Below are 18,316 nucleotides of genomic sequence, written 5' to 3' on the forward strand. Positions count from 1 at the left end.
GGGACAAAGTACATTTGACCCACAGGAAATAAATAATATTTTTAAGAGATTTTAAGTCAAATTATACTCCTCAGAATCTATTAATGACCCAGCATGTATAGAGCAGTTTTTTGAATCACTTGACATTCCATCTTTAAGTTTGGAAGACAGGGATATCTTGGAACATTTTGGAACAACCGCTAACTATTAATGAAATAAAACAAGCAATATCCAATATGCAAAGTTCAAAGGCCCCGGGTCCGGACGGTTTCACAACCGAGTTTTATAAATCTTTTAGTGATCAAATCTCTCCATTACTTTTAGAGGTCTTTAATGAATCACTTGAGAAAGACTGTTTACCACCAACATTTTATCAGGCAAATATTTCTTTAATACATAAGGTAGAAAAAGACACTTTAGACCCTGGTTCATATAGGCTTATCTGTCTTCTTGATGTTGATAACAAAACACTGGCCAAGGTTTTGGCCACTTGTCTCGAAAAAGCTCTTCCAACTGTGATTTCCATGGATCAAACAGGATTTACCAGAATTCGCCTCCTATTTTTTAACATTAGAAGATTATTAAATATTATATACAATCCTAGTCCCAATCCCACCCAAACTGAGGTACTTATTTCTATGGATGCAGAAAAAGCGTTCGATAGGGTTGAGTGGGATTACCTTTTTGCCACTCTGGAAAAATTTGGGTTTGGTTCTAATTTTATCTCATTTATTAAATTGTTATATGCCCACCCCCAAGCTTCTATACAAACAAACAATAATAACTCTATTTATTTTCAATTAAATCGCTCTACAAGACAGGGTTGATCTCTTTCACCCCTGCTATTTGCTTTAGCAATAGCAATTTCTTTACGTGCATATACAGCCTATAGTGGAATAATGAGAGGAGGAAAAGAACACAAAGTTTCATTATATGCTGTTGACTTGTTAGTTTACATCTCTAACCCCTTACAATCAGTGCCAACCATTGTGTCAAACTTAGATACATTTGGGATAATTTCAGGGTACATTTAAATTTCAGGCATTAAAAATGGCAGACATGCTCTATTTTAAGTCCTTTATCTGCTAATCATTCATTTCCCCTTTCCCAAATTGATTCAATATTTCAGACCTGGTTCAAAAAAGAAATATGTTCTTTCCAAAATTTGTTTATTAATAAATGCTTTCCAACAGTTACAAAAGATATTCCTAATCTACCTAATTCACTTTTTTTTTTTTTTTTTTTTAAATATCTACAAGCTCGCTGTTTTGCTCAAAAGAATTTCTCATCATTCCCTAATGAGACGTTAACCTCTCAGATGGACTCACTGTTTTTACAGGATCCATTTATTAAAGGAGGAATATCCATTATATATAATAAATTATCACAGTTGGAATGCGATGTTTCATTAGAGCATTTAAGAGCAGCATGGCAAGAAGATTTTGGAATAGATATTGCAGACTGGTAATGGGAAGAAGCACAAGAATGGGTTCACTCTTCTTCTTTGTGCATTAGACATGGTTTTATACAATTCCAGATCTTACATAGACTTCACCTGTCTAAACTAAAGTTCTCTAAGATGTTTTCTTCAGTGGACCCAGTATGTGACAGATGGAGTCAAACTCCAGCCTCACTAGGACATATGTTCTGGAAATGTCCTAATATTCATAATTATTGGATTTCTCTAAAAATCAGTGCATTGTACTTGGAGTTATTACACTCTTGGTACATAGATTGATTTTGCTTAATTGGAAACAAAAAAATCCACCTCACTGTTCTGTCCTGATTAAAGATGTTATGCACCACCTTCAGTTCAAAAAGATTAGATTTTCTTTAAAAAAAACAAGACAGATCATTTTTATGCAGTATGGAAACCTTTTATTAATTATTTTAATAAGACAGCAATAATTAACCCCCCCCCCCCGTTTTTTTTTTCTTTTTTTCTTTTTTTCTCCTCTTTTCCCTTCTTTATCATTACCTGTGTTCAAACATAAATTATTTACATATGAAATAATATTATTGCATACTGTATCAGCAAAGTGAATTTTGTTGGAATTTTTATTTGTGCCAATGTTAAAAACCAAAAAAGAGAATGTTAAAAAAAAATTATGAAGGTAACTCTATAGAGAAAAAAAAAAAAACAGCATCATGATCCAGCTCAGTTCAGTTCAAGCTTTTGTTCTCATATGAAAGAGCCAGTGCAGTCTAATTGATAATTTCAGAATACTGTCTTTTAAACCCTAACTGAGAAGGCCAAAGTGAGGAACACAAAATTAGATAACAGTGGTGAGAAAAACCCTTGGGATAATCCAGGTTGGGGGCCAGTTCTCCTCTGGCCTAACGTAACTAAATGTGATTCAAGGACTCAAGGCTGCATCACAAGTAAGATTTTCTGGACTGTTTCCAAAACGTATGATAATTTGACATTTCCTTGTTTTCAGTTTGTATAACCAGTGGTTAATTTAGGTTTGAGCCTCTCAGCGGATGAATCTAATGTTTGCTGTCAATCACCATACCGGTGTGGATACTGAACTTCAGAATCACAGATTCTACGTCTTGAAAGTATGACCAATATAAGAATTTTCACTGGAAAATATCATCTGAACAAGTAAGTAACATGTCTGCCACTTTTGTTCTGACCAACTGAGGAAAAAAGCATAAGACCTACAATAAATCATGCTACCAATGATGATTAAATGGTCTTGTCAGTGATTGTCATTTGGATCTTTCTGGATTACAATCCGCCATCAAAATGATGTTTAATTATTTCAGCTGATGTGAGAAAAGGCTATAAATGATCCGCTACAAGCAGCATCCTCACATGATAAAGCCGACTAGCCTGGACTCCTTCCTTTGTTTACAGACGTGACGTAATGACACAAAGACGAACTGCTGCATGCTCGAATTTCCCGCAGAAATCCACCAGGTCGCTCTTATTATAAAACATTATTACAAGCTTAGCGTTGTGAATCGAGCTAAGATAAGGGGATATGGAGACACTGGCTGGATACAGTATGTAATTGCTCAATTTATTTTGGATCATTTTTAACCAAAAAAAGTTACAGACTGCAGCTTTAAGTTGTGTAATCAAGAAAAACATTAGAAAAGTTACAAAAATAAGGATAAATGATGTTTGAGATGTAATGCATCTTATTCTATTAGTAATAAAATAATTTTATATACAATTTAAAGCTGCAGTCTGTAACTTTTAAACTTTAACGGCAGGAACACCATGAACGTGGACACTGTGTAATGGACGCTGGCTAATTCTGTCAAGTGCTACTGCTAAGAGTGCAATGTCAGCCTGTTCCCATTCAGTCAGTCACGTTCGACGTTACGTCGATACTGACGTAATGGGAGGGGGTCTCGCTAGGGAGCCCAATCACCTCCAAGGATACAAAACAAGCCAATGGGAATTGGCCTGTGAGATTTACATGCCGGGCCCCACCCCCGGCATCCGGGTATAAATAGGACCGGCATACTCACCTTCATTCATACTTTTGCTTCGGAGCCGATCAGTTCGGTCATCAATCACCTCTTAAAAAGAGTGGATTTCAAGGAGAGAGCAAACAGCAATTTTAATTGCTACAGGTATATCCTGAACAACAGCAATTTTTATTGCTATCTTCTGTTTGTTCCGGTGGCTGCTCGAGTCTCTCCAGCTGTGGGACGAAGGCACGTTCAGCGGTGGGTGTCACGGCGCGCTGCCCACAGGACGGTGCTACGCCCATCCCTGGGTGCTTCGGCTGGTGAGGTATACTGAAAGAGCAAGCACGGGCGATCAGCGTCTTTTTCAAGATGGCTTTTCGTCCGTGTGTTTCTGGATGCGGTCGTTTCCTGACCTCTTCTGACGGCCACGATCACTGCCTCACGTGTCTGGGTAGACCGCACGCTGAGTCGGCGCTCGTGGATGGTACATGCCCTCACTGCGAGGGCATGTCCATGTTGGTGTTGAGATCGCGCCTCTCCTTCTTTAACACGGAGGTGAGAGGCCCCTCTGTCACTACCCCAGCGCCAGCGGCTGTAGCGGCCGCTGGCCAGGTTAGTGCTCTGGGAGATCTGAGGATCACGGTGGGAGCCACTTCGTCGGGTCCGTCCCCACGAACCTCCCACTCCTCAACAACACCATGTGCCGTTGAGATGCCGCCTGCTGTCGCGGGGCCCTCTTCGGGGGTGCCCCACGTCACTTTCGGCGCTCCGGAAGAGGATCGGATGTCGATTGCTGCATTGGGGAGTGGGTTGAACGGCTCAGAGTCCGACGATGACTCCGAGCTTCCGCCCTCGGGGGCGGTTGCTCAGTCGGAGGCGGACTCTGAGTTAACAGCCATGCTTGCCCGGGCCGCCGCGGGCATCGGGCTCGAGTGGAACCCTCCACCGTGTCCCGAGCGCTCGCGGCTGGATGACTGGTTTCTGGGGTCGGGCCGTAGCGCTCAGCCACGTCCCGCCCCAGTACCGTTCTTCCCGGAGGTGCATGAGGAGCTCCAGAAGACCTGGTTGGCACCTCACACTGCCAGACTGCGGTCTTCTGCCTCCTCCACTCTCACTACCCTCGATGGAGGAGCCGCCAAGGGATACGTGGACATCCCGCAGGTGGAACGTGCGATTGCGGTGCACTTGTGCCCGCAGTCCGCGGCCACCTGGCGGAATCGTCCGCGGCTCCCGTCCAAGGCGGGTAAGACCACGGCCGCTCTCGCCGCCCTGCACGCCATGGCTATTCTGCAGGTTCATCAGGCTAAAGCCCTGAAGGACCTGCACGAGGGTAGTGCTGAACCAGGGTTGCTTCAAGAGCTGCGCGCCGCGACCGACCTCGCCCTCCGGGCGACGAAGGTCATGGCACGCGCCCTGGGTCAAACGATGTCCACCCTGGTGGTCCAGGAACGGCATCTTTGGTTGGACCTGGCTGAGATGAGGGAAGTCGACAAAGCTCGCTTTCTTGATGCCCCCATCTCCCAGGCCGGCCTCTTCGGCGACACCGTCGAGGACTTTGCCCAGCAGTTCTCAGCGGTGCAGAAGCAGACGGAGGCCATCAAACACATCTTGCCCAGGTGTGATGATGCCACCAATCCACCTCGGGCCGTGCCTCCGTCTGCTCCTCGCCGAGGGCGTCCCCCTGCGGCTCAGGTTCCTGTGAGGTCGGAACCCTCCCACCCTCCTCGAGCCACCCGCAGGAAGGCCACGCCCCCCGCCCAGACCGCCAAGCCTCCTTCTAAAAAGAAGAAGGCTAAGAAGCGGCCCTGAGACGGGAGACCCGGAGGTTTCGGAAGCTGCTCAGGAGACGGGGACCGCTCCGCTCCTTCCCCCAGGACAGGGCCCGGGGGAGAATCCTGTGTTGTTTTTTTCTGTTCCGCCGCTGGCCGCAAGTACCCACCCTTTCAATAAAAGAGCAATTTCTGAAACCTCTGGGTCACATAAGAAGGTCCGCGCTGGGGGTGAGCGAGCTTCCGCTCCCTCTCTCTCAGCCGCTCCTTCCTTCGCCACGGGCAGGGTCTTGGCGCCCCGGGAACGCACTGCCTTCCCACGCCACCCTGCCCACCATGAGCCACGTGAGTGGACCCCACTCACAGCCCCGACTTCGGGACGCACTGCCTCCCGAGTTGGGCCACAGTGCTCCGTGCTGCCCCCCGTGGGTACTTCTGTTGTCCGGATGGTTCCACTCGTACGGAGCTTGGGGGCGTGGCTACGCCTTCCCAACCCGTCCCGTTGGCTCCTCCGGACAATCAGACTCGGCTACGCGATTCAGTTCGCCAGGCGTCCCCCCAGGTTCAGCGGCGTTCTGTTCACCTCGGTGACAGGGCCCAACGCCTCTGTCCTGCGGGCGGAGATTGCGGTTCTTTTGGCGAAGGACGCAATAGAGCCTGTCCCTCAAGCCGAGATGAAGTCTGGGTTTTACAGCCCTTACTTCATAGTACCCAAGAAAGGCGGGGGGTTACGGCCGATCCTGGATCTGCGTGTCTTGAACCGGGCCCTTCACAAGCTCCCGTTCAAGATGCTCACCGTGAAACGCATTCTCACGTGCGTTCACGCCCGGGATTGGTTTGCAGCTATAGACCTGAAGGACGCGTACTTTCATGTCTCGATCCTCCCTCGACACAGTCTCCTCGCGTCTTTACCAAAGTCGTAGAGGGGGCCCTTGCCCCGCTCAGGGAGGTGGGCGTTCGCGTTCTCAACTACCTCGACGACTGGCTCATTCTGGCCCAGTCCCGAGAGCAGTTGTGCGAACACAGGGACCTGGTGCTCAGTCACCTCAGCCAGTTGGGGCTTCGGGTCAACTGGGAAAAGAGCAAGCTCTGCCCCGTGCAGAGCATCTCTTTTCTCGGTGTGGAGCTGGACTCGGTCAACATGACAGCGCGTCTCACCAACGAGCGTGCACAGTCGGTGCTGAACTGCCTGAATTCGTTCTCGCGGAAAACAGCGGTCCCACTGAAACAATTTCAGAGGCTCCTGGGGCATATGGCATCCGCAGCCGCGGTCACGCCGCTCGGATTGCTCCATATGAGACCGCTCCAGCACTGGCTTCACGACCGAGTCCCGAGGTGGGCGTGGCACCGCGGCTCACTCCGTGTGGTCATCACACCGGAGTGTCGCCGCACATTCAGCCCGTGGTCGGACCTTGCTTTTCTACGGGCCGGGGTGCCCCTAGTACAAGTGTCCAGGCATGTTGTTGTCACAACAGATGCCTCCACCACCGGCTGGGGTGCCATATGCAGTGGCCAGTCGGCGTCGGGCTCCTGGACGGGACCCCATCGCCGTTGGCATATCAACTGCCTCGAGTTGCTGGCAGTACTCCTTGCGCTGCGCCGGTTTCGACCGCTGTTGCAGGGCAAGCATGTACTGGTCCGGACAGACAACACATCGACTGTAGCGTACATCAACCATCAGGGTGGTCTACGCTCCCGTCGCATGTCGCAACTCGCCCGCCATCTCCTCCTGTGGAGTCAGCGCCGACTCAGGTCGCTGCGCGCCTCCTACATCCCGGGCGAGCTCAATCGTGCGGCCGACGCGCTCTCACGACAGCTCACGCTCCCGGGGGAATGGAGACTCCACCCCCAGGCGGTCCAGCTGATATGGAGCCGGTTCGGGGAAGCACAGGTGGACCTGTTCGCTTCTCGGGAATCCGCCCATTGCCAGTTGTTTTATTCGCTGACCGAGGGGACCCTCGGCACGGATGCACTGGCACACAGCTGGCCCCGGGGTCTACGCAAATATGCGTTTCCCCCAGTGAGCCTCCTTGCACAGACACTGTGCAAGGTCAGGGAGGACGAGGAGCAGGTCTTGCTAGTTGCGCCGTACTGGCCCAACCGGACCTGGTTCCCGGAACTCATGCTCCTCGCGACAGCCCATCCCTGGCGCATCCCCCTGAGGAAGGACCTCCTCTCTCAGGGGCAGGGCACCATATGGCACCCACGGCCCGATCTGTGGAACCTCCACGTGTGGTTCCTGGACGGGACGCGGCAGACTTAAGTGGCCTACCGCCCGCGGTAGTCGACACCATCACTTCGGCTAGAGCCCCCTCTACGAGGCGCGCCTATGCCATGAAGTGGAGTCTGTTCGTTGAGTGGTGTTCCTCCCGCCGGGAGGACCCCCGGAAATGCCCGGTCGGTGTTGTGCTTTCCTTCCTTCAGGAGGGTTTGGAACGGAGGCTGTCCCCTTCCACCCTGAAGGTCTATGTGGCCGCCATCGCAGCGCATCACGATGTGCTTGATGGCAAGTCACTAGGAAAGCACGACCTGATCATCAGGTTCCTCAGAGGCGCCAGGAGGTTAAATCCCCCTAGGCCTCGCCTCATTCCCTCCTGGGATCTCTCCATCGCCCTCTCGGGCCTGCGGAGAGCTCCCTTCGAGCCCCTCGAGTCAGCTGAGCTGAAACATCTGTCTCTTAAGACAGTGCTCCTGACCGCGCTCGCCTCCTTCAAGAGGGTTGGGGACCTGCAAGCATTTTCGGTCAGCGATTCGTGCCTGGAATTCGGGCCGGCCTACTCTCACGTGATCTTGAGACCCCGGCCTGGATATGTGCCCAAGGTTCCCACCACTCCCTTCAGGGACCAGGTGGTGAACCTGCAAGCACTGCCCCCGGAGGAGGCAGACCCAGCCCTTGCGTTGCTGTGTCCCGTTCGTGCCCTGCGCGTTTACGTGGACCGCACGCAGAGCTTCAGAAGCTCTGAGCAGCTCTTTGTCTGTTTTGGAGGTCAGCAGAAGGGAAAGGCTGTCTCCAAACAGAGGTTGGCCCACTGGATAGTGGATGCCGTCGCCTTGGCGTACCACTCCCAAGGCGAGCTGTGCCCCCTCGGGTTGCGAGCTCACTCCACTCGGGGTGTTGCTTCTTCCTGGGCGTTGGCGCACGGTGCCTCTGTTGCAGACATCTGCAGAGCTGCAGGCTGGGCGACACCGAATACATTCGCGAGGTATTATAACCTCCGAGTGGAACCGGTGTCCACCCGTGTGCTGTCTACTCCTAGATAGCCATGGGTGTTCGCTTGCTGTGCCATTTCCCTCGGGAGAGGGAATGCGAGCACTTTTCCCGCTCCTCAGTTCAGTTCCCCGTAACGGCGAACCCTGTGGAGTTCCTCCTGCATCTTGCGGCGGCCAGACGTGGCGGAGGCGTCCGGCGCCAGGTCCAGTACTCGCGTGTATGCCCAGTTGGTCTGCCCTTGTACTGGGCTAGATGCCCATATGCTGTGATTCCCCTCGGGTAATCCCATATGTGTTTGTCCACGGTAAGGTTTCCCTGACGGTAAACCCGTGTCTTTCCCTGGGCGGCTTCGCTTTGCCACGTCTCTGATTGCTAGTCGTTCCTCCCGGAAGGTAGGACCTACATCAGAGATTTTCCATATGCGTTACTGTTCTCTGACCAGTCCTTATGTGTCTTCCACACGTTACCTCCCTTCGGGCAGGGTGTGGTCTCCGTAGCCTTCCCCTCCTCGGGGATTGCTTTCCTGCCGTTTTTGTCGTTGCTGAAAAACGAGGGATTGAGTTCCGAAGCACTCTTCCCCGTGGGGTAGGAACAGCAGCTTCGACTTCTCCACGGTAACGCCCTGTCCTCTCCATCCCGCTGGTATGGAAGACATCCCTGGGCTTACTCTGGGCACTAGAGGGTTGCGAGTATGGGCCGCACTTGCATTGGCACGCCTCAGCCTGCCAGCATCTGCCTCCCTAACACTCGTAACGTGGTTTGGTTGCTATGGCGTTTTCCACGGGACCCCATTACGTCAGTATCGACGTAACGTCGAACGTGACTGACTGAATGGGAACGTCTAGGTTACTAGTGTAACCCCCGTTCCCAGAAGGAGGGAACGGAGACGTTACGTTCCCCTGCCATAGCTTTGGGCCACCGCTGAGCGGCCAGATACCTGTCTCGGCTCCTCAGCAAAAATATGAATGAAGGTGAGTATGCCGGCCCTATTTATACCCGGATGCCGGGGGTGGGGCCCGGCATGTAAATCTCACAGGCCAATTCCCATTGGCTTGTTTTGTATCCTTGGAGGTGATTGGGCTCCCTAGCGAGACCCCCCCCATTACGTCAGTATCGACGTAACGTCTCCGTTCCCTCCTTCTGGGAACGGGGGTTACACTAGTAACCTAGACGTTACCTTGATTCAAATTGTTCATAAGCTTAACTGAATTGGTCTAAAGAGAAAAATAATAATGACTAATTTTTGTCTAAAGACTACATATAAAATAGCTACCAAAATTAATTTAGTTTGACTAAAAGTAATGACTAAAAGTTAACAAAAATGCAACGACTTTTCGTCGATTAAAACTATAAAAGGTAAACATGGCTAAAATGTGACTAAGTCTAAGCATTTTTCATCTGAAGATGAAGAATAAATCAAAAATGGCTATCAAAATTAACACTGGTCTGAAGTTGAAGCTTTATTTCTTGTTAATTTATCCACTGTAACAAATAAATCCCTAGAGTTGTGTTTATTTTCTGCTAAAAGAGTTAAAAAAAAAGCAGATCTTGCTATTTTTAATGCAATTTCTTTCTGTTTGCAATAATGCTTTCTTTCCATGAAATGCGAGGGGGAAAAAAATCTATTTTTGGTCGATTTTTCAATCTGCTCTCTTACGGTGCGTTCACACTTAGCATGTTTGGTTTGATTAAAACGAACCCTGGTGCAATTGCTCTGTTAGTGCGGTTCATTTGAGCATGTGTGAATGCTGCCATCCAAACCCTGGTGCACACCAAACAAGCGGACTGAGACCGCTGAAAAGATGGGTCTGGGTCAGAGGTGGGTAGAGTATCCAAAAACTGTACTCAAGTAAAAGTACAACTACTTTACACATTTTATAAGCTCTTCACGAGTTCCCAGCTGGCCAAAATACCATCACATGAAGGCTATGCACAGACAACAAGTGCATTTACCTCATCACACAGCATTGTTTTGGATGTTCGGTAAGTTCCGTCTCAAAATAGGCAATACGTCATAAAATCCGACCAACCAGGTTGTGAATGTATCCCTATGCCTTTAAGTTTGGTATCTTTTGGTTCGGTGATAAATTTGCCAATCTGAACACTAAACGGACCAGGACTAAATGTTTTTTTTTTCTTTTTTGGTCCAGACCAAATGAACCAAACGAACCAAACTAGTGTGAAGTAAAGTAACTAGTGTGAATGCACCCTTAAGGGCCAAAGTGTGCTCGTTGTACCATGCCTTTTGTATTTCTTTAAAGGGTTCACCCAAAAATGGAAATTCTGTCATTAATTACTCACCCTCATGTTGTTCCACACCCGTAAGACCTTCATTCATCTTCAAAACACACATTTTTTATGAAATCTGAGGGTATCTTATACACATATAGGCAACAACGTCATTGCACATTTTGATGCCCAGAAAGGTAGTTAAAAACATGATTAAAATAGTCAATGTGACTGCAGTGGTTCAACCTTAACCCTCTACCGCATAGTGTTGCCATATGGCAACATACTCTTTGTGTTCATTTCCTTGCCACCGTCTCTTTAAGAGAACATTCTCGTTTTTTTGTTGGTAAGAGAAGACCTTAGTTTAGCCATTGATGTGCTTTGGTAAAGACAAATGACATGCATTTTTTTTCTGTAGCGCGATTTCTGACAAACTGCTGTCTCTTGTATGTAGTTGCTGAAAGCAAACTAAAACGTCAGTAACAAACAAGGACCCGCCCATGTCACATTCACAAAAAAATTGTTAACATCATCTCAGGTAAGTTATGATGACATATTCACCACTCAAAAACGTTTTTATGAAATTAGTTTTTGGTAAATTGATAAAATGTCTGTGTTGCCATATGGCAAGTGATAGTGGCTAGTGATATAATGTTGATGAGTCATATTTTAAGGACTGCCATGTCATTTGTATTATGGATTAAATCAACATCAGAGACCGGCCACCACAGCCAGTGATACTGGCCCAGATCTACCACTGGCCTACCATGGTGTCTCAAAAAGGCAGGTGTAAGTGGATGTAAGTATATTGTTAGGGTGAAGTGCACCAAATGTGATGTGTACATGTGTCTCACCTCTGAAAAAAATGCTTTTTGAAGTTTTGTACAGAAAAAAAGGTGAAGTTTCAAGGATTATGGGGGGTTCATGTTCATAACCTTCCTCTCATAAGATTGCGTAATGTTGAATTTTCATGAACTGCAATGTTTTTGGTTTGGTTTGGTCAATGTTTTATGATACATGATGAACAGTATTAGATTTGGTTTTAACTGTCTACATTTGCAATTTAAATAATATTGACAAAAAACGTAATGAAATATAAAGCATTATTCAGCAAAAGAGCATGGAATAAATAAAAGCACAAGATGTTGGAAAATAAGTATAAGCTGTTGTTTATATTTACTGCTAAAGCTTATAATAGCACCAATTGATTCAATACAAACAACATTTCTGAGGAAAAATATTAACTATATACACTTACACTTATTCTAATTTATTTCCACTATTGTATGTTGTTGCCATATGGCAACATATCATAAAGTACCTTAAAATAATTTTTTTTCCCAAAAATTTTTTACAGCACTAAGTTAAGCCATTCTAAGAAAAGAAAAAGAGTCAAATATTTTTTTTTATAGATTGATCATAATGCGTGCGGTAGAGGGTTAATTTTATGAAGCAACGAGAATACATTTTGTGCGCAAAAACAAAACAAAAATAATGACTTTATTCATCAATTTGTCATACATGGTGAACTCAGTGCAGGTGTCCTTCTTTACGTCCGAAAGCCAACTCAGTATTGGCACAAGCTGAACACGTGAGCTGCACGATGCATGCATGTGATGCTGACACAGGATCCAGCCAATAATGAGCCCCATATACGTCCCGTATCCTTGGTTAAAATCACGATTTTCTCTGGCCTAGTGGTTTTGGGATATTTTACTGCAAAATTCTTACATATTGTTGCCCTTTAAGGGTTGAAACACTGTAGTCACATTGACTATTTTAACTATGTTTTTCTGGACGAATTTCAACTGCATCAATATCGATTCCATGTGACAATATTAGATCTAAAGTATGATTACGACAATGAGTGGGTCCTGACACGTGTTGTCTAACTCCAATAGAGTTTAGAATGTCTGTAAATGCCAATCCCAAAAAATCTACATCTACATGGATATTAAAATCACCAACAATTAGGACTTTATCTACAGCCAATACTAAATCCGATAAAAAATCAATAAATTCTTTGATAAAGTCTGTATGGTGCCCTGGTGGCCTGTATACAGTAGCCAATACAAATTTATCATGTACACTAGATAATGTTACAAAGCACCATCACTTCGAAATAATTATATTTAAAACTAGACCTCTGAGTAATTGTTACAGAGGGACTGCGACGTGCAGATCCATATAGAAAAGCTTTTAATTTACAAAAACATGTTCAGAAGGCATGATTTGGGCAAGACAAAGAATATTCCAGGGACAGGCGAGGCGAGGGTCAACAAACGAAGAATGTACATCAGAATAAAGGAGACAGATGGCATCAAATACAGCATTTAACATTATAGTAAGTATGCCATGAGATACTATAAACAGATTACCATGGTATAGACCAAGGGTTCCCAACCACATTCCTGGAGCCCCACATAGACAGCTCACATAGACTGATGTTCTGATCACTGTGTGAAGAGTTTTGAAAAAGTGGCTCAAGTATTGAGAAACTGGTCCTAGTGATTGAATAAAAACTGTAATGTTCAAAACATGTACTAACAAACTTCCAAAAACTGCAGTTCAGTTTACTGAGAACACAAATTTCTGAATAAAAAACAGATAAGAGTTGGTGTGTTTGCTGACGTCTGACTGTCACTGACACTTTAAAAGCAGTTTCACTTCCTCCAGGAAGAAATTTCAGAGCTGCTGTTCAACACGACAGTTCAGAAGAGAAATGTCTACAAATATTGTTTGAGGTGAGTGTTTCATCTTTCTTTGGTTGTTTTCATGTATTTTCAAATATAGAAAACTTCCACTGCAAAAATAAAGAGTACATACAATATTTTCACTTTTGAATGCAGATCTGTGAAATGTGAGATGGGAAAAGTAGTGCTGAATAATAATGATTTATAATCATCTGACACATAATCTGTGCTTTCACAAGTGCTGAAAACCTCTGAAGCTTAGAGACGTTTATCTGAAGTAAACTAACCCTGAAACATAAACCTGCTTTCTGGAAGGGGTGTGTGTGTGTGTGTGTGTGTGTGTGTGTGTGTGTGTTTGTGTTTTAAAAAACAGTGTCAAAAAGAGCAGCACTTTGACTCTCTCTGGTTTGTGGGGCTGTGTAACGCCCTTCCATCTGATAACAGATCTGTTTCCTCCATTGAGATGTGTAAATCTCCCTTAAAAATGTACTGTAGAAAAGAGAACATGGCCCCTTTAAGTATTTTAATTACCCTTTCTGTGATCTAGTCTCTTATTGGTTGTTCAGTTACGCACTCTTTTGTATAGAGCGTAAAGTTTTTCTTTAGTTCGTTTTTGGGGTTGCTCACATGCTCATTGCACGTCGGAAAACTGCCGTCCTGTGCTGGAGCAAGAGCACCTAGCAGCCACATCAATGGTGAGTGCACTGTGAACTGTGACTTACATCTGTGCAGAAGTTCAGTAAATTGTGAATGAATCCCCTTGTCGTGGCTCATTTCACCCATGTTTCCCACTGCATCGACCCAAATCAGAAGCACGACAACTGGTGTCAGAAGCTGGGATTTATTTGGATGTTTTTGAAACTCTGTAAATGAACCCAAATGGATTTCGGATATTGGCAAAATAACATATTAAAGCAGTGGATGTTGCAGTCGCAAGTTAATTTGTTAGCGCTTCTTCAAGACCAGGCCGGTGGCGCGAGGTAGTGAAGAAGAAAAAATAAAACAAAACAAAAACAAGAAAAAAAGAAAAGAAAAAACAAGAAAAAAGTCAAAATATAAAGAGAAAAATGAGATAATAAATAAAGTATTAAAAAATGTCCCAGTACGATTTATACCGTGGAGCAATGGCAGCAGCAGCCCCTGATCCTGACCAACCTCCAGACTGGGTGAAAGTGATGCTCGAATTGTAGAACAAGCCCCACAAACATCCAATGTCCACTGCACCCAGATGGGAGACCCATGAGAACTCACAGCCTACTGTCAGAGAGAGGCGGATGCCTTACTGTGATTCAACATTTACCTCAGAGAATCCAAAGAGGTCACGCAACATTACAAGTGGGCCATTTACTGCTGAGCTGGAAGTCATACAAACAGAGAGCACGTACTTCAGGCCCCACCAGAGCTACCCCCTCCATAGAGACAAGTGTTAGACATCGAAGTAGTGAGCGTGGCTCTCAGCTACTGCCACCTACATACGCCGTTGAACAAAGACACAGTTTTCTTCCTCATCAAGGCCAAGCCATCCCTCAAGAGAGTCCCAGAGCCAAGCTCGCTATTTTTGATGGTAGTGGGGACTGGGAGTCGTTTCTAGTACCATTTGAACGGCAGGCCAGGAAGTATGGTTGGAGTGGAGCCCACAGGGTGGATTATTTGCATCAATGTCTGAGGGGGGCAGCAATTAAGTATGTCTGTTCACTTTCTGAGCATATTCAAGAAGACTACATTATTCCTAAAGAGCAGCTTACTCAACGTTTTGATCAGCAAGATCCCCCAACCACAATTAGAAGGAAGCTGGGAGAACTCCGCCAGTTTAAAGAGTCAGCAGCAGAGTTTGCAGAAAAAGTCCAACGCTTAGTCACCTTAGCATACCCTGGTGTGGAGCTCGATCTGCAAGATCAACTTGCCACAAATTTCTTCCTCAAAGGGCTTCATAACCAAAAGGTGGCTTATGAAGTAATGAACAGAGATCCTCATTCATTAGTGGAGGCTCAAAGACTTGTAGAGGCCTATGAGCACAATTATCAAGCCATCGTGGGATGTGATGCTGATGCAAAAAGCAAAGCCAGGCGTATTTCCTGGGCAGATGATGATAAAGTGTCCAGTGAAACTCCAGCAGCATCATGCAGGGTGCAGAGTCCATCTTACATCACTGCAGACCGGCTAGCTATTCTTTCTTAGAAAACTGCATTCCTAACAGAAACTGGAGAGAATTGGTAAGAACTATGTGACTGCTGACCAGTTTCACTTCCTGATGGAAAAGATGGAGCAGTTGCAATCAAAATTAGATAATGCTGTGGAGCCAAGCAAGCTGGAAGAAGCAAATCAGGAAAAGAGGCAGGGCCGGTCTCCTATATAAAGTGGAGCAGCACAAACCAAGTCTTACTCACCAAGTTTCAGCCGTGTTGGATTAGGTTTGTGTTATCACTGTGGTGAAAAAGGACATTTTCGCAGAGAGTGTGTGAGGCTGTCAACCCCGCCACCCAACTCCAGTCCAAGTAGTAAGGAGCAGAACCACAGTACTGCTCCAAGGGATCTAGTAGAGATCTTCTAGAGAAGCCAGTCCCCTACACCACAGGTGGGACACACTACAAGTAGAGGCCCAAGCTTGCTCATTGATGCAACTGTGAACAGCATTCCAGTGAAAGCCGTTGTAGACACAGGAGCTGAAGCAACGGTTCTCAGATCTCAGAAACCTTGAATCAGCAGTTTCCCTTAAATAAGCAGACAGCTTTAACACAGATATGTCTCCATTATGCTGAATCAGGGAAAGACATGAGTGCCAAAGCTGGACTAAAAGTTAAATTCCAAATCGGTACATGGAAAGCAGAATGGGAAGTCTTTGTGGCTCCGATACGTGACTCTGTTCTTTTGGGCCTAGACCTTCTGCAGGCTGCAAACGTAACAACCCATTCCGGCGGCAGTGTATTCACTGAAGAAGAGCTGGTTCTGCTAAGATTGTCAGAGGTAATGGAACAGACTACCATGTCGCATAAATGGTCCTGGAGACAGACACAATGTTACTGCCAGAAAGTGAATGTCTCGTCTGGGGTGAAGTTGACAATCCAAAACCTGGAGTCTGTGCTGTTTTGGAACCCTACCTGTGACTTCTGGAAGTGTTTTCACAACCATGGAGCAATGGGTGATTGTAAGGCTTTGCAATCTTTCCAGCAATAAGACCACCTTGCTGAAAGGAGCCTGTCTTGGTCTCTTGGTTGAAACCTATCCAGATGAGAGCTTATCACATTACACAGAGTAAGAAGAGGACTGTAGCGTTCAAGAGCAGAGTAAGGACACAATTTATTCGGAACTAAGAAGATTGTCAACTGCCACTGACTTACCTGAGCACCTCCAAGCCCTTTATACGGCTTCATTAAATGAACATTAAATGAAGAACAACCGCGATTTGTTAAACTCTTGCTCTCATACAGATTTCTTTTTGCCGTTTCAGATGCTGACCTTGGTTTCCTAACAACTGTCACACACAAAATAAATACTGGAGCTGCTAGGCCAGTATGCCAGCCAGTAAGACGGACTCCACTCGGATTTCAAGGAAAATAGGAGAGGCATCTCAAAGCTATGCTGGAAGCAGGAGTCGTTACAGCTTTCTCCTCAGAGTGGGCGTCCCCTGTCGTGTTAGTCCGTAAAAAGGATGGTGGAGTCCACTGGTGTATCGACTATTGGCGCCTAAACAGCCTGACAACTAAGGATGCTTATCCTCTCCCCAAGACTGAGGAATACCTGAATGTCCTTAGTGGCACTTGTGTCTTCTCTACCCTAGACCTCCAGTCTGAATACTGGTAAATTGCAGTAGATGAAATGGACAGAACAAAGACAGCCTTCATCACTTGCTATAACCTGTATGAATACACTCGTATGCCCTTTGGATTGTGCAATGCTCCCAGCACTTTCCAAACGGCAGTGGAGTTCATTCTTCGAGGACTTAAATGGGAAAACCTTCTGATTTTTACTTGGATGACATCATCATCCTGGGTAAAGGAGTAGACGAGAGCCTTGATCGCCTTGCACTCATATTCCAACGCCTTGACAGTTATGGGTTGAAGCTGAAGCCGTCCAAGTGTCACCTACTCAAAGACAAAGTCCTTTTTCTGGGCCATGTGGTTAGTGGTGAGGGTATATGCCCCAACCCAGCTTTGATTAAGGATGTAGACATTTGATTAAGAATGACTTCACACAGCTCAAGGAAAGATTGACTTCTGCACCAATACTGGGGTATCCTTCAACAGAAGGGAAATAAATTCTCGACACAGATGCATCAAATCACAGCATTGGAGCAGTGTTATCACAACTTCAGTGGGGAGAGGAAAGAGTTATCACCTACGCAAGTATCCACCTTACCCCAGCTCAGAAAAAATACTATGTAACGAGACGAGAGTTGCTAGGTGTTGTCTGCTACACCCGCCAATTTTGACACTACCTGCTTGGTAAGAAGTTCCTTTTATGCACTGATCACAACAGCCTTACCTGGTTGTTCCATTTCAAACACCCTGAGGGACAGCTTGCTCGATGGCTGAAAGAGCTGAGCCAGTATGATCTCGACATTGAGCGCAGGGCTGGAAAACATTCAAATGCTGATGCGATGTCAAGACGTGATGGTGATATTCTCAATATGTGTAACTGTTATCAGGAAGGGAAGAATGTTCCAGATTTGCCATGTGGAGGTTGTCAACATTGCCAAAGACTCCATGACCACTGGGAGAGATTTGAAGAAGCACTATGATATAAAAGAACACAATGACATTTGCTCAGGTGCAGAGAACAGATCAGTTTCAGAGTTGCTTGGAGCCCCACATGTTAACTGGTTAGAAACCACTAGCAAAGAACAGCTGGCTCAAGAACAAAAAGCTGATCCCGACCTCTCTATCTTGCATGAGTGGAAAAAGAGTGGAACCCTTCCCACAAAGGAGCAGGTAGCATTGAAGTCCAGCAGTAAGGAAATACTGGTTGTGTTGGCCGCAAGTCTAATTACATCAAGGTGTTCTCTTCTA

The 18,316-nt window shown here is 46.2% G+C and overlaps 1 protein-coding gene across 1 annotated transcript in view; it reads left to right on the forward strand.

Annotated features, from left to right (window-relative positions):
* Positions 1 to 13,313: 13,313 nt before the first annotated feature.
* LOC137024720 (NLR family CARD domain-containing protein 3-like) overlaps positions 13,314 to 18,316 on the forward strand; it is a 65,497-nt gene continuing 60,494 nt past the window's right edge. Inside the window, exon 1 of the mRNA XM_067392567.1 lies at positions 13,314 to 13,361. The gene's annotated coding sequence lies outside the window, so the exon portion shown is untranslated. The remainder of the gene's footprint in view (positions 13,362 to 18,316) is intronic.

This window comes from Chanodichthys erythropterus, chromosome 8, assembly GCF_024489055.1.
Source record: "Chanodichthys erythropterus isolate Z2021 chromosome 8, ASM2448905v1, whole genome shotgun sequence".
In the NCBI taxonomy this organism is placed as follows: Eukaryota; Metazoa; Chordata; class Actinopteri; order Cypriniformes; family Xenocyprididae; genus Chanodichthys; species Chanodichthys erythropterus.